General features: G+C 37.2%; 1 protein-coding gene and 1 pseudogene across 3 annotated transcripts in view; one reads left to right on the top strand and one right to left on the bottom strand.

Annotated features, from left to right (window-relative positions):
• Positions 1-16,099, top strand: part of HDAC9 (histone deacetylase 9) — a 927,746-nt gene that overhangs the window by 87,408 nt on the left and 824,239 nt on the right. The gene's annotated exons all lie outside the window — the stretch shown is intronic.
• Positions 10,256-10,373, bottom strand: LOC123952421 (annotated as a pseudogene).

Here is a 16,099-nt window from a genome sequence, read left to right as displayed (position 1 = left end):
AAAAAATAAGAGGAGGAAAGGGCCAAGGACTAAGCCACGTTGAAACTTTCAGGGACAGTATCTTATCCTTCTTTAAGGCTGCTGGTCACTTAACACAGGATTCATTAAAAAAGGAAAACAAAACAAAAATCCTCAGATATTTAAGGAAGCAAATGAACTCATCTTTCCATCCTAAATTTTTCCACTTGTGCCTAAGGTTCTACTTAATAACCTGAATGACTCAAAAGAGACAAATCTAACCACTTTCTTCTCTTTCCTCTTGTGAGCGTGATTTAGTTTCAGATCCTTGGGCTCTTTGTTGGATTCCATTTTTGCACCTTACTCCATGTTAGGAGTGAAAGAGGGCTGCTCTGTAGAGATGTTATGCCAGTATAAGAAGATATGTAGAGTAGTCCAGTATTTCTGTCATTTTATCCATTCATAAACTAAGTTATTGAATGGATAAATAACACATAAATGGTGATGTGTCTTGGCTGTTGGATGTCTTTCTCTTCCTGCTTCTCTCAGAGTGCCTGGAATTTTATTTCCTTCCATATTCTTATACAGCATGCATAAGAAAGCACTATGAAACAACACAGGAAAAAAATAAAATTATTGCTGTTGAAATACGTAAGTTATATTCTTTCTTGTTCCCTGCCAATATAATCAGATCAAGCTTCTTGTGCTTCTCTGGTTCCTTTAACCTCCACTGGTCCACAATCTGGATCCAGCATTATTCGTTAGAGGGGTGTCTGGTATGGAATGCAAAGGATTTCAGAATAGCGGTGTGGTTGTGTCAAATATTTTAATGTTATAAGGCTGTAGTTCTTGTGCTGGTTTTCTTAGAATCACATTTTTCTCATTGATTTATAACTTCAGCTACTACCAAATTAGCGTCATACATAAACTCTTTAAAGAAATACTACAGAACCCTCAGAGCCCTAATCTGTAACCTGCCTGTCTTGTTTTTTTCCCAGTGCTGTAATTGAGTGCTGTGTATTATGTGGTCTTACATAACTCATCCCACCTAACTTTATTAGGAAAATTAATGGAGTGGGACTTTCGATTAGAATAAAGGGAAATCTAACTTGGATTAAAAGTCTAGATTATCTTTTAGAATAAGCAGTATCATGGTTTGAAGTAAAACAACTTATCTACAGACAGCAATCAACAAGGCAAAAAAGTCCATCATCTTGTTTGAAAGATATTGGGAAAGCCAGTGACCCTTGCTTTGGGTTATGCCTTAAAGTCATTGTAGAGCTTAAAAAAAACAAAAACAAGATCTGAACTGGGACCCTCAGCCTCAACAATTTTGATTTAATTGGGCTTCTTGTTAGCCCTGGCTGTGGGTATTCATTTAAACCTCCTAAGTGATTATAATTAGGAGATGATATATACCTCCTAAGAAAGGAAATAATGTCTTACTAGTTATGAAAACTGAACTCTTAGTTCTTCTATTTTGAAGAGATGCAAATTAATTTCATTTAGATATTAATTGTTATAACAATATATGAGACTATATATTCATATGCTTAGAAAACCCTTTTTCTGTGTTTCTAAATGCACTGTTTTTTATGTTTAAGATTTTTGAATCTCAACTGTGGGTCTAGCTACTCTCTCCATCATTCTAATTTATGAACTGAAAATGTATGTTAATTTACAAATTAATAATTCAAAATTGGTGGAATGAATGTGGCAGTTTCAGTCAATGAAAAACTCATTGATTATCTTGTACACTTTTTTCTCCATAAAGAAGGCATGGTTACTGTTACAAAGTCATGTTTGGTTACTTTGTGGAAAGTATCTTGTTCATTCTGGGTCTGAATAGCTTTCCATGTAAGACTAAGATAACACACCTTGGTGAGTAAAAATGACCGTGTAAGGGTGCCTGGGTGGCTAAGTTGTTAAGCGTTTGCCTTTGGCTTAGGTCATGATCCCAGGGTCTTGGAATTGAGCTCCGCATCGGGCTCCCTACTCAGCAGGAAATCTGCTTCTCCCTCTCCCACTTCTGTTTGTGTTCCCTTTCTTGCTGTCTCTCTCTCTGTCAAATAAATAAATAAAATCTTTAAAAAAAAATGACCATGTATTGAGTGTTCATTATAGTTCAAATTCTAAGTGTGCCAAAGCTTTATATATGGTATCTCATTTAATTATAATGAAAACCCAATGGAGTAAGGGCTATTTTCTAGAATATCCATGTTTTAAAGATGAGAAACCACTCTCAGAGACACAAATAAGATAGATGTCCAAGATTGTGCATCTACTTAGGGATAGGACCAGGATAAGAATTCAAGCAGTCAACATCGTGGGCAATGGTACAAAGTTGTAATAACCCAATGTGAAAATGAATTTTTCTGTTTAACCAGCTGGTTAAGATCAGACTTACAGCTGTGTCATTTTTACAGGGAAACTTTCCAAAGAGTCAGTCCTAAAATTTCCCAGGAGAAAAACAGATTTTTTTCTGTTGAAGCCAACAAGAAACAGGTACGCTGCCATCGTAGCAATCTTAACAGGCAGTGGACTCGCAGGAGGATGGGTGCTCTTTGGTGCTGGCTGGGTTTTGAGGAAGGAGCAGTATTCTCACAACTTCCTCAGGCTCACAAGACTCTTCCCCGCACTTCACTTCCAGACTGTAGGAGGGAAAACAGTGTGGGAGGAAGCATGGAAGAGAGTGCATCTGAAATAACATGAATGGGCTCAGCAAACCTGTGATCCAAAGACCTCAGTGTAATTCCTGCTTCTGCCACTCCTGCACTCAGGCCCTAATAGTCACTTACCTTCCCTGATTCTCAGTTTTCTCTTCTTTAAAATAGAAATGAAGACAAGTAGTAACCGAATTCTTTAACTCAAGGGGCTGAAGATCAAATGAGATCATATACTGTAAACTCTAAATAAAGGAAAAGGTGTTCTTAAAACTGTTAATGTTAATAAAGCAGACTTTTCTTGATTTTTATTGATTTAACTTTTTTATTGATTTAGCTCTTATTGATTTAACATGCAGAATAAAGAAAAACCAAATGAATGAAACTCGAAGAAACTTTTGTTCTCCAGTACCACTTGATTTTAAATGTCCTCACCAGAGCAAATACTTGGACTTTTATTTCATCCGATTGTTCAAAGCCCCTAGGCATTTAAGTAGTCTCTGGGTGCACCAATTACCATCTAATGGCCAAATCCTGTGATTGTTTTCCAATCTTCAATAGAATTGTAATAGCAGTAGTAATTCATTCATTCAGCAAGTGTATATTGAGTGCCTATTGTGTATCTGGAATGGTTTTAAGTCATTGAAGGAAAACATCAGTGAAAATAAAAATGAGCAAAAACTGAAATTGTCTGTTAAGCACAAACCTAAGGATCAAGTGTTACGTATAGTTTCATTTACTCTCCACCGCGATCCTACAGAATATGTTTTACTAGCGTTATTTATGAGTGAGTTTACTAGGTTTAGAGAGCTTTAAAGATGAGTCTAGCACCTCCTAGCAAAGAGATGGTAGAACTGAGTTTGAAACCCTATTTCCTGCCCTTGCAAATGGTCTTTCTTTTAATCACACACTTATGAATTCAAATGCTGCACTTCGTCTAAATCCTTTTGACCTTCTTTCTTTCTATGAACATCATAGGTATCTCCTTAGCCACCTGTGCTTAAAACAATGGTGCCTTTTTGGAAATTCTTCCTCTGTTCTGCTCCACATCAAGTTGGCTTGGATTTTGATTGACACTATTTTCCGTTTTTGTTTCCAACCTTTAGCATTCATTGCTTCTGGCTACAACTATTGTCATAGGCTTCCAGCTGGTCTATTTTTAGGCTCTCCTTCATTCAGCCTAATTGTGCAATGCTGCCTAGTAAAGTTACTGCTGCTAAAGCACAAATCTAATTATTTCCTTCATCAAAAATCTCCATGGCTCCCATGGTCTGTAAGAAATGGCAGTACTCCTTAAGCATTTCCAGAGTCCATGGTCTAGGGCAAGCCACATTTCTGGCCTTCTCTCCATGTACCCCTTCCCCTTCCCCCGTGTGATAGTAGTGTTTTTCAGGCTTGTCTGGTAAGAGTCACCGGGGCACTTATTAATATACAAGTTCTCAGGCCCCACTTGAACCCACCTAGCAGAAGCCTTAGGGGTCTATGAGGCCTGATGGGGCATGGCAAAACTTGTCCTCTGATAGTCTCAGAGCACAGGTGCATAGTTGTGAGCACCTTGGGACTCTTGTTACCACTGACTGTTTAGGAAAACAGCCAGTACTGCCTGACATTATGATACATAGTTACACCGGGTCTTCCTGGCCATCCTTTTACACACATTACTTGGTGCAAACCTAGTGCCAAAAAACCCAGACAGAAATTAATTAAAGTGAATTCTTGGGAGAGGTGATTTTCTCATATTTGTGATATAACTTCTAATTTATATATGATAATATATAGTTTATATATATAAATTTCTAATTTCTATATATAAATTTCTCTATATAAAGTTGTGTGTGTGTGTGTGTGTGTGTATGGAAGAGAGAGGGAGGGAGAGAGAAAACACACCCAGGAGAGAGACATATACATATATAATTGTATATAATTACATATATGCATAAATGATTATGGGCATTTATATAAATGTATATGAATATATATGTGTGTATGTGTATAGGCTTATATATATACACATATGGCTTGTCTTAACAAAAAAAGATATAAACTGGTTTATAAAAAGATTCCCAATATTACAAGATAAAGACATTAATAATAAGATTCTGAAATAAGAGGAAAACGATGGATGACCAGAACATAAGATGGAGTAGAGATATTGTTCTGTAAAACCTCTACATTATCATTGAAATGGCTGTTAAATAGTAGTACCTTGAAATAAAGATCACTGTTTTTCTTTTTTCTTTATCCTTCCTAATCTGCACCACAAATAGGCAAAATTACCTGTTTTTAAGATTTTCTGCATTATTATACTGCATAGGTACAGATTTCTTTATTCTCTTTTTATAAACCCCAAATTTCAAAAATTGCAAGTGAAATATTAGCAGATAGTTATTTGGTTTCAGAAAACAAAAAAGTCTAGCTCCTTTGGCTCTTGTACACATTAGGCTTGAAAGTAAATATGGGTAGACATTTAATTGGAAGGTGAGGAAATCATTTCAAAATCCCCAAGTAAAATGGGATACGTAATTACACATTCTGAATGCGACCAATTAATCTGGATCCTGCTTCATTCTTTCTTGCTTGCGTCCTTTCATTCACAACATATTTATTAAGTACCACCATGTAAAGTTCCAGAAAAGATGTATACCCTTAAAATTTTGCTACAGCCTTGATGTTCACTGAGTCGTAGTGATTTTTTCAAGAGCTGAAGAAAGATAAATAAGATCTGTATCTCCATCCTAGGTTGGTCTGCTTCACCATCAAAATACCTTTTTATATTAATTTAAACTTTCAAATATGTATGTATCTTTATTCTCTTGTTACTCAGCTTATGAAATATTTTTAAGAATTATAGTGGGTCCTATGTCTGTCATGAAACCAGTGGCTCTGCCATTTACTAGGTAGAATGTTCTCTTTTACAGGTGCGACAAGCTACTTTAAGGTATGTGCCCTTAATTAGTTCCCTGACCTGCTTTTATTGTATCATCATTCAGGCCTTAGTCATCTCTTCTTCAGAGGGTTTATACATGCTGTGTGTGTTTTTACCTGGCTCTTGGAGCTATTCTCTTTCTTGGTAGGGAGAGCCATACTATACACATCCTAGAAGAGGCAGTGAGGAAGGCTGTGGTTGCCCTTGGTTACAGCGCTCCTGTTGGAGCAGAAAGAGGCTGAGCTTTGAAGCTAGGTAGATTCATGTTTAAATCCAGTCTCCCTCACTTGCTGACTTTTTGATTTTGGACAAATTATCATTTCTGAACCATAATTTTCTCATTTGTAAAACATGAAGTTTATTTATCTCATGGATTTCATTCACTGTCAAACATTTACTTTCCCTTTCACCATCAATAAATATTTATTGAATGTAATTAAGTGATTGTGTTTGTGGAATTACATATATCAAACTGATCATGATGATTCGCTTTACATGTTGGGTTCCTGTTATGAGCTGAATGTTTATGTCACCCCAAAATTTGTATGTTGAAGCTATAGCTCTCATGTATTGATATGTAGATGGGGTCCTTTGGGACATAATTAAGTTTAGGTTAGGTCATGAGAGTACGACCCTCATGACGGAATTAGCACCCTTGTAGGAAGGCCTTCCATGAGCATGTACCAAGAGTAGCCATGTGAACATGCAGCAAGAAGGTGGTCATCTACAAATGAGGAAGAGGACTCTTACTAGATACCAAATCTGCCAGCACCTTGATCTTGGACTTCCCAGCTTCTAGAACCATGATGGAGGGGAAATACACACACACACACACACACACACACACACATGCACGCGCGCGCGCGCACACACACACACACACATGACCCAGTATTTTGTCATAGCAACCTGAACAGATTAAAACAGTTTCTAAATTTCTTACAAACTGCTTAGAGTAAGAGCTATAATTTACATCCTTGTTTAGGATTCCCAGTATTTAGTGTACTACCTAGAACATGGGACGCAATAAATAAGTATAGAACACAATAAATAAGTAAGTGTAGAACTCAACTCAATAAATAAGTGTAGAAGACAACTGAGGAGGTAGAATCCATCTTCACATTCTTCTCATCGTCTATAGCCTCAGTGAAGGCTCTCCTTTCTGTTCAAACACAAAAACCCAGGATGGTTTAGACCAATAGGCTAAAAAGACCTAAAATAAAAACCTACAATTTGATCAAAAGGTTCATCAGGAAAGCAGTAGGATATAATTTCTGCCATGAGGTTGGGTATGAAACAGTGGATTTAGATTCTAGCTCTGCCATTTATTAGCTGTGTTGGTGAAGGAAAGTTGTTTAACTTGATGATTCCGTTTATTCTCCAATAACCTTGGCAGACTTATTTTGAGGATTAGCACATAATAAAAGAAATGTGAAGGTTTTCCAAATAGTTTTATCACTCTGCACCATTATTTAAATATGTTTACACTGTTTCTTAATTCCTGAAAGAATGACTTTGGAATCACCCTAAGAACTCTCTTTTGAATATCATTCTTTGTTTCAAACGTATTTCCTTGTGGCAGGAAGCGATAAAAACACATGGCACAGACAGCTAGTGACTGAAGAGGAAGTTAATGGTGTTTGTTTTTCCTCTAGAATTAGTAGTTCAGAAATTAAAAATAAAAACGTGGCTTGCCAAGTTTGGAAAAGACACGGATTGCTTTGATTACAGGATTACAATGGACCTAATTTTTTGACATTAATATTTCTTTCATATTTCTGAATTGAAGTGCTTTTTAAAATTAAAGCTTTGAGGTTTTCCATTTTATTTTATAAACTGTAATTAATAAAATATCCAAATACTACTAAATACATGTGGAATTTCTTCTTTACTCTGTGGACTTAGAAACCAAGACAAGGTTTACAGAATAAAGCATTTTGAAGTCAATGACAAGCACAAATGATACTGTTAGCATTCCATGTCTAGATTGTAATGCCTTTGAGGAGACAATGTTTTAGATGGTTTTCAGCTATAATGGGAAGAAGTAAACACGACCTTTCCCTAGCTATGTACAGAAAAAAACCCAGTTGTGATTGGGAGGTATTGTTTGACTCAAAGCCAGCTCCTTTTTCACCAGAGATCCCTGCATACCCACAAGTTTGGGGCATTACTAAAGATGGTGAAAATGAGGTGGGATGAAGTTGGGGGGTCTTACAACAGAAGGCATCCAATTAAGAAAATCTACAAAAGTGACAAAGATGCTATTCTAGAAAGTTAGAATAATTTTATCTCAGGGAACAAATTCTGTAGTTTTGAAGGGAGAATGCTACTACTATGAAATATCTTTCATTTAATTAAAATCAAGATTTATGTGATTTGCTCCTGCCGCCTGAGTTCCATTTTGACTTTTGCTTAGTGACTGTCTGGTGGTTTACAAAGATTCAAATGTATTTTATTATGAGTTAAAAGAGTTCCTTTGGTAGATGTCTAACTTTTTGGTGGGGGGCAAAATCCTTTGCAGTCACCTCTGCCATGAGGTGTCGCAGTGCTCATACACCCTGGAAAAATCACTTAAAGACTTTTGAGTGGAAAGGGTCGTGGGTATTTATGGTGAAGAGGAAAAGGAGGCAAAAATGTTACAGGGGTTATATCATTTCATTCAGGAATTAGCTTGAGAAAGATCATTGAGGAACTAGTAGTTAGGAGTGGTAGATATTTTTAGATTGCTTCTAAGTAAAATCATGATTTTTCTTTTAATGAGCTGGAAAGAAATCATCTAGTCCTGTGTTTTCTGCATGTCATGAACTCTTATTGGGCAATGGAATCAATTTCATAGGTTGAGTTTAATCAGTGGAATAGAACAGACCATATTACAAGATACAGGGTGCACAGGGTGTTGTAAGATTCAGTATTAACTTGGGAAAATGATGTTTGCATTTTGTATAGATAGGTATGTTTCTATATATGTATAAATATACATCATTTAATATGAAATACATTTTCGGTGTGAGTAGAAGCTGAGGAAGATTGGAAGCTGCTGATGGAGTCCTCTCATTTCTTAGATAGGATATTAGAAGAGGCTGGCTTCCGGTTTATTTGAGTGGGTCTGAGGTGGCTTATGTATCTGCTATTAAAATCTTTGTTTTGATCACCTTTGCATCATTTATGTTTCACTCCCGTACTTAAACATTTCTGTATTTTTGTCACTAGAAAGTGAGTCAGAGATGCTGATTCTGGGGAAATGAATCTCCAAGGAGCCTATGAGCACAATGCTGGGGGCTGGTTGCTATTGGGGATGCCAAGTGGACATGAGTAGAAGCTTTCCTGTTTGCTCTATAGACAAAGCCTGTATTCTCTACAAGTTACGCCCCATGCAAAGTTGGAAGAATAATCTAATAAATGTCATCAGGATACAGGTCTTATTTATTAGCTTCTACCACATGTGTTAGTTCAACAAGTATTTACTGAGCTGTTTTATACCATGTGGTTTGCCATCTAAGTACTTCCTCCTATATGTAGCTCATTCAAGTGATCCCTCACTTTGCTTGTGGGATATCCTAGCAGGTGTACTGAAGGACATGGTGGTTTGGGGTCGTTGGTCAAATATCACAGAGATGGAGCTCTATGTCTTGGGATGCAATATGCCACTTTGGAATCCCATTATGCTTGGTCTACAAATGTTCCTGAACCCAGCCTTTTGCATGTTTTGACGTCCTGCAATGATCATGCCCATGTAGAAGGTTTTTCTCTCTCTTGCTTTCATAACACATTGATTTTTACTGAAATTTCTCTCTGTTGCTCTTTATAAAGCATCCATGCTGGGGGTTTTTAATTTTTCTTCCGATGTCTTGAGAACCAAGGCAGCAGAGCCCAGGGGGTTCTGTGGTTTTGTCGTTCCCACACCGTTACTGCCTCTTGCTTTGCAGTTTCTGCAGATGATGATCTGTTTTTTTGCCTCTCTGTCTCTTGTTTTTGAAGGGTTTGTAAAAGGGTATTATTTTGTTTAATTTGGTTATTAGTCGGGTATTGGCCATACCAGTCATTGCCCAATGCAGGTGAGGTATCACGGTGTGGTCCCCAAAGGGCACCATGAGCCTGCTGTCCTGATGGCCGTCAGTACGAAGAGGGATACCCAGGAGGGAAGCCAGTGGAGGGCAACATGGAAACAGGGCCCCATTTTGTTGGTGGGTCTAGAAAAGCTGCCTTTTTTCTTTTTTCGATTCTCAATCTTTTTAATCTTCATTAATTTCATTAATTTGAAAGATGACACATGATCATGTGTCATCATTTTTACGTGCATTCTTCTTAGTGGTTTTGAACGTTTTTCCATGTATTTTTTTGATTTTCTTCCTCTGTTTTGAATTTGTGCCCATTGCATATGTTTCCTTTAGACTTTATTTTTTATGGATTTCAAGAGCGTTTTGTATATTATTGAAATTGTATTTTATCACAGTAAAATATATATAACATTAAATTGACCATGTTCACCCTTCTAGAATGGACACTTCAGTGTCATTAAGTGCATTCACATTATTATTGCACAACCATTGGCCACAGTGGTCTAGAACTTTTTCATCATCCCAAAGTAGGGGGAAAAAAACTTTTTTTTTCTAGAACTAGAACTTTTTCATCATCCCAAAGTAGGGAGAAAAAAAAAAAAAAACCCAGCAAAAAAAAAAAAAAAAAAAACAAAAAAAACAAAAAAAACAAAAACCCAGCCATGATGAGAAGCCACAAAGTTGGTGCAGTATCTTACTGTACTGTGGTGTACAGGCCCAAGGACCTTGGCAAGGGGGGTGCTAACCTTTTTTCCTTTCATACAACAGTAGGAAAACTGGTTGAGTGATATAATCCTCTCATTGTTTTTCTGGATCCAAAGCTTCCTTGATTATTGCTACTTCACTTTAAGAGATGTATTCATACATTAAATAAATGGTGAAAAGCTGTTCTCATAGGACCATCTTACTGAGCAAATTCTGTTTTGTTGAGTCTTTATAGTTCCTACACTTTTTATTTAATCTACTGGTGTTGTTTTCTTCGCTTGCCAATGTGGTATTTCCAGCTGTGCATGGAAATTAATTTTCTGTTTGAATAGACAATTCCAGGAAACTATCTATTAAGGTTATAGGAGGCAAAGAGAATGTTGTTTTACAATTTTTTTCCCTGGTATTCTTGGCATTATAAGGGGAGTAAAAAGGTTGATGTAAGAGTCCATGGTTGGCAGTTTATTTTCTGTTTTTAACTAATATTATATAAGTAAAATAAACTTTGTCATGTATCACAAAGGTGGTCAATAATAGAATGTGGTTAGCACTGAGAAGTTATCCTCTGTTTAACAAAAACAGTACTAAATGAATCTTCCATGAACTCTAAAACCTTTCTTGGGGCAAGAGACCTCTTTGTGTATCTGACTCATTTTGTGGAATTTCAAAATCTAAGTTCCATAGAATCCTATCTAAAACCCCAGGGGCAAGGTGTGTTTTGGAGCTGAGGATTTATCAGATTTTTAAAAGGTAGTATGGAACATAATTCCTGTGTTAATGTCATGTCAGTTTTTTTAAAATATTTCTATTACTTATGAGAGAGAGAGAGTGCGCATGAGCAGTGGCGGGAGGGCAGAGGGAGAGGGCAAAGCAGACTCCCCACTGATGTGGGGCCAATCCCAGGACCCTGAGATCATGACCTGAGCCCAAGCAGATGCTTAACTGACTGAGCCACCCAGGCTCCCCTCATGTCATGTCACTTTTAATGGATTTGGGACAGTTACTCATAATAAAATCGTTTAATGTTTATTTCTGCAGTGAAATTCGTGGATAATAATACTAAATGAGATAAAGATAATAAATAGCTTCCTGTTTGTTGAGGCCAGTTTTTGTTGCCAGATGAGCTTAGAGTTGCTGCCAAATGAATTATGAAAAATCTTTGTTCTTTATTATCATGGATAAGGGACAAATAAAATTTTACTTATATTCTAGGGACTTCCAACTGCCTTGGTTCAAAGTGGTGTGGCTCCATGCTCCAGCCATGCCTGCTTCTCCTCCACTCCACTCAAGATCTGGACTTAGCATTCTCAATATTACAGATATTTTTGTTTCTGGGGCTCTGTTCCTATTATTCAGTGATTCTTTTGCTGCATTTAATCTCTTGTTTTTCAGCAGTTCTATGCCTGGGTTGTGATCCTGAATATCTAGTTTGTTTGCCATCATGGTAAATGTCTCATCACACCTTATATGAATATACATGAATATATGCATGTGTCTCTCTCTATATGTATATATATATATATGTATGTGTATATATTTATATGTCTATATGCTTGTGTGTGTGTGTGTGTGTGTATGTTCTTCGTTGTTTTTATTCTTCTGCACTGGTTATTTTTGGTACTTGAAATGCCTTTTCCTCTACTCCCATTGAATTTATCTCATACCGCATCATTGACTAAGCCAATTTATTTTCTCGTTCTGTTATATTCTTTGTCTTCCCTTAGAGCTTTGTATCTACCTTTGTTCTAGTATGCAATGCATTGCTCCTTAATTATTACAATAATTCTCTCTCAGACTGTAAGGGTTCTGGGTATGTAATGGCTCTTGGTATGTCTACTGCCTTACACAGTACTTGGCACAGCACAGATTCCAAGATTTTACAACCCCAAATAAATAGAAGATGTGTATTTGGAGGTGATTGGGTGAGACTGGGGACTAGGGAGAAAGGGATGTGCACTGGAAATAAATTCGTGAGGGGGGCCTGGGGGCTCAGTCAGTTAAGTGTCTGACTCTTGATTTTGGTTCAGGTCATGATCTCAGGGTTGTGAGACCAAATCTGTGTCAGACTCTGTGCTGGGGATGGAGCCTGCTTGGGATTCTCTCTCTGTCCCTCCCTCCAAATTCATGCTATCTCCCTTTCTCTTTCTCTCTCTCTCACTTTCTAAAAAGAAAGAAAGATAGAAATTCGTGAACAAGACAGAGTAGTTTAGAGTAGCAATGCTTATGTTTATCTTAAATGCACACGAGGATTAGAAAACTAAAAGATTTATATAGTTTGGGGAATTAGGAAAACTTCAGAAAGGAGTTGTAGCTGGAGACAAACCTTGGCAGGTGGATGGAATTGAGGTAGGCAAAGAAGAGTGCACAGTGCTTTCCAGAGAAGGTGGGTGCATTGTGGAGGGAATGGGTGTGGATAAGTGGAAAAGATAGTTAAGTTATTGGCCAGTTACAATATAAGTTCTAAATTAGGAGAGTGATAGAAGGAACAGGTCAGTAAGGCAAGTAGGGCTGGATTATATAGAGCAATATATTGTAAGAAAAATAATTGGATCTATTTAGAGTAAGATGTCATTGTGAATTAAGTAATAGAACAGGAATGATATGTTAAAAACAATTCTGAAAATAAATGTGTCCACAGCATATCCAGTGATGGGGGAACTGAAGGATGAGGAGGGGGCTGGTTTACATCCTTGTGCTGAAAACCAGTAGAAGGTCATAAAGACCTGAGTTGAGATGATGGGAATGAGACTGTGAATTGAGAAAAAGGAGTGTGACTTTTGAAAAGTAAAACTGTGATGTGATGGTTAATTTGACATCAATTTGGCTGTGCCACTGGGTGCCAAGATAGTTGGTCAAACATTATTCTGGGTGTTTCTGTAAGGGTGTTTTTGAGAGTAACATTTAAATTTGTAGACTGAGTGAAGCAGATTGAGTCTCCACAATGTGGGTGGACCTCATCTAATTCGTTGAAGACCTGAATAGAACACAGGGCTGACCTCCCTCAAATAAGGGAGAATTCTGCCCTGCAGCCTTTGAACTAGAACCTTTGTTCTTCTTGGTTCTTCTGAAGCCTGCTGACTTTTAGCTTCAAGCTCAGGCACCAGCTCTGCTGATGACGGGCTTACCAGCCTCCGTACTGCGTGAGCCGGTTCCTTATAATAAATCTCTGTTTCTTGGAGAACTCTGACTAATACACGTAGGCTAGGGAGACTGACTGGATCCAGATGCTACAGGTGAGGGAGGAATTAAAGATGACTTAAGATTTGGGGCTGAGAGGGGCGCCTGGGTGGCTCAGTGGGTTAAGCCGCTGCCTTCGGCTCAGGTCATGATCTCGGGGTCCTGGGATCGAGTCCCGCATCGGGCTCTCTGCTCAGCAGGGAGCCTGCTTCCCTCTCTCTCTCTGCCTGCCTCTCTGCCTACTTGTGATCTGTGTCTGTCAAATAAATAAATAAAATCTTTAAAAAAAAAAAAAGATTTGGGGCTGAGAATTCTGGAGGCTCATACTAGTAGCAACAGGGGAAGTTGGAATAGGCAGTCAATTCTGAGAGAGCATGTGTTTGGTTTGGGTTTTGTTGACTCTGAAGTGGTATGGGAGATTCCAGTGAAATTATCCGAAGCACCTGTAGTAAGGTAGGTAGCTTGTGTGGGCTGGGTGGAGTGTGGCATCTTGGAATCCTGGACAAGCCCGTGAACAGAGGTCACCTGGCAGAGCAGAGCCCACAGGGGAGTGAGAGAGAGGAGCAGAAGGTCACGTGGGAAGTAGGAATCTAAAGAAGAAAGAAGAGTCTGTACACAAAAACCTAGTTGGTGACAGAGTTCACTCTCGACATGGGTTTGTCGGTCTCCTATGTGAGAGTGTAAGTTCCATGAAGGCAGTGGTTTCCCACTCCTGTTTCCCCAGTTCTAAATGTTGTGCTTTGGATTTGTGAGATCTCAAGGCCATTACTTCACTTTTATTTTTCACTTTAAATGAAAAATGAAACAGAAATTAGGATTTCTTTGCTCTAATCTTGATTTGGCATTTAAGTAGACATTTAGAATCCAGTTTCTCATTTTAATTCCTAGGACTTTGATTTCTTTTTCCAAAAAAATGAAGGTTGGTTTAAGGACTTTTAGGACTTTTTTTTTACAGCTGAAAAATTCTGGGAAAAAGTATGTACATGTCAAAAAGTTGTTCTAAGCTGCAGAAGTGGCCTTGGGTAAATTCATAATATAAATTTTATAGCAAATCTTCCTCATCACTTTTTTGGAAGTTTTTATTAATTTAATATTAATCAGAATATTGTAACACATTAAATAAATCACAGTTTTTATGTAACTTTGTCTAAAAGCAATTTTGAACTAACACATTTTCTCCTAAATATTAAAAGTGTGTTTAAAAAACTCTTTATAGGGGGCCTAATCCTATTTTATATAGCTTTAAATTAATATAGCAGTAAAAAAACCAGAAAATAAAAATATACAAGCAGAATTTTTCCTTAAACTCCTATGCTGTAAAGAAATTTTAGTTCTTAAGGAATTTTTATTCTATTACGAAGTCTTCTTTTAAAATCTTCTCATAGAATCAACTTACTAAAAGAGAAGAATCACTGGTTAAAACGACCCTGTATGATTACCACGCCTTACTCAGCATTCTATTGCACCTCCTCATATGTTTCTAGATGTGTGCTATAATCTCATAAAATCTCAGAATAACTGTTTTTAATCAGTTTTGGGTATTTGATCAATGTGTGATATTTAAATTGTAGTTTATATCCTTTAACAATTTTTGACTATACAGTTTGAAATATAATGAATTTCTAAGAAGTTTGGGAAAAAATATGATCTTTCTATTTAAAAATGTACAGCGTGTATGTTGATATAATATATGTGATACAGAAACTATTGAACAGATGGGGAATAGGTGCCATAAGCTTTAATCCAAAGGCATTAAAATACTAACATAAGAAAGACATTTTCTTTATTAAATGGAACTTGTGCCCCCAGGATATGCATTGTGGGTTAGATATGGTTTATAATTCTAATTGTCTGCCTTTGTACTTTCTGGTATGTAATGGCACACTGTCTGTGGTCATTCTTTCTCAGTGACCGTCTCTGTGCAGATCCCATCTGGAGACAAACCATAAGAGACTCTTAATCTCACAAAATAAACTGAGGGTTGCTGGGGGGCAGGGGGGTATGGAGAGGGTGGTTGGGTTATGGACATTGGGGAGGGTATGTGATATGGTGAGTGCTGTGAAGTGTGTAAGCCTGATGATTCACAGATCTGTACCCCTGGGGCAAATAATACATTATATGTTAATAAAAATAATTAATAAGTAAAAAATTCCATCTGGAAATAACCTGCCTTTAACTAACAAAGTGCTGATACTTTTTGGTATTTAATGTCTCTTTTGTTTGGTTTGCTCTTCTCAATTGAGGACAGTTAATAGGTAAGAATTCTCTCAGGAAATAGACAATGTCACAACAATAATCAGATGTGTACTTTTCTGATACAGTTCCTCTACCTACAAAGTAATATCTAGGAATATTGCCTATTTCCAGTGTGATACTTGAAAATTATTTACTTCCCAGAGATCCCAAATTTCTGATTTCTTATGAAGGTGAGTAATTTATCCTTGAATTTATTTTACTTTTGTGTATATTTATATGCAAGTCACTTAGTCATTCTTGTTGATCAGCTGGCATCTTAGTTGTGTTTGTGCTGTGTATGGGCATGAAGATTTGCTCCTACTGTTTGCTCTGCAGTCAGATATAGAAGAGATTAAGAAATAAAAAATATATATTTG

Source organism: Meles meles, chromosome 10 (assembly GCF_922984935.1).
Source record: "Meles meles chromosome 10, mMelMel3.1 paternal haplotype, whole genome shotgun sequence".
Lineage (NCBI taxonomy): Eukaryota > Metazoa > Chordata > Mammalia > Carnivora > Mustelidae > Meles > Meles meles.
The sequence above is the reverse complement of the archived record's forward strand: the minus strand, read 5'-3'. Positions and strand labels throughout refer to the sequence as shown.